At 36.4% G+C, this 354-nt stretch overlaps 1 long non-coding RNA gene across 1 annotated transcript in view; it reads right to left on the bottom strand.

Moving 5' to 3' along the window:
- LOC122136130 overlaps nucleotides 1-149 on the bottom strand; it is a 33,576-nt gene extending 33,427 nt beyond the window's left edge. The window contains exon 1 of the long non-coding RNA XR_006153941.1: nucleotides 117-149. This is a non-coding gene — a long non-coding RNA (uncharacterized LOC122136130). The remainder of the gene's footprint in view (nucleotides 1-116) is intronic.
- Nucleotides 150-354: the final 205 nt, after the last annotated feature.

Genomic DNA, 354 nt, shown 5'->3' with positions numbered 1-354 from the left:
GCATCTCTCAATGTCTTCAGAGAGGAATTCATTATATCTAGAGACTGATTTAAGAAGAAAACAGTATCTGAGAGTTGCTGTAAAGCACTGGTGTGAGGAAGACACTGATGATGTACCTTTAGTCACGTGTGTGTTCACTGCTGTTGTTGTTAGCATTAGTATTATGTTAGCACATCTAACAGACAGATTAGATTATGATAAGTGTAGATTATGACAATCATATCTTAATCACACAAGATAACTTTAGCATTAGTATTATGTTAGCACATCTAACAGACTGATTGATGAGTTGTTTTCTCACCTGAACTCTTGACAGTGTATGTGACTGAGGTCTGGACTTGATCTCTCTGAGTA

The sequence above is a fragment of the Cyprinus carpio genome, chromosome A3 (assembly GCF_018340385.1).
Source record: "Cyprinus carpio isolate SPL01 chromosome A3, ASM1834038v1, whole genome shotgun sequence".
NCBI classification, from domain to species: domain Eukaryota; kingdom Metazoa; phylum Chordata; class Actinopteri; order Cypriniformes; family Cyprinidae; genus Cyprinus; species Cyprinus carpio.
The sequence above is the reverse complement of the archived record's forward strand: the minus strand, read 5'-3'. Positions and strand labels throughout refer to the sequence as shown.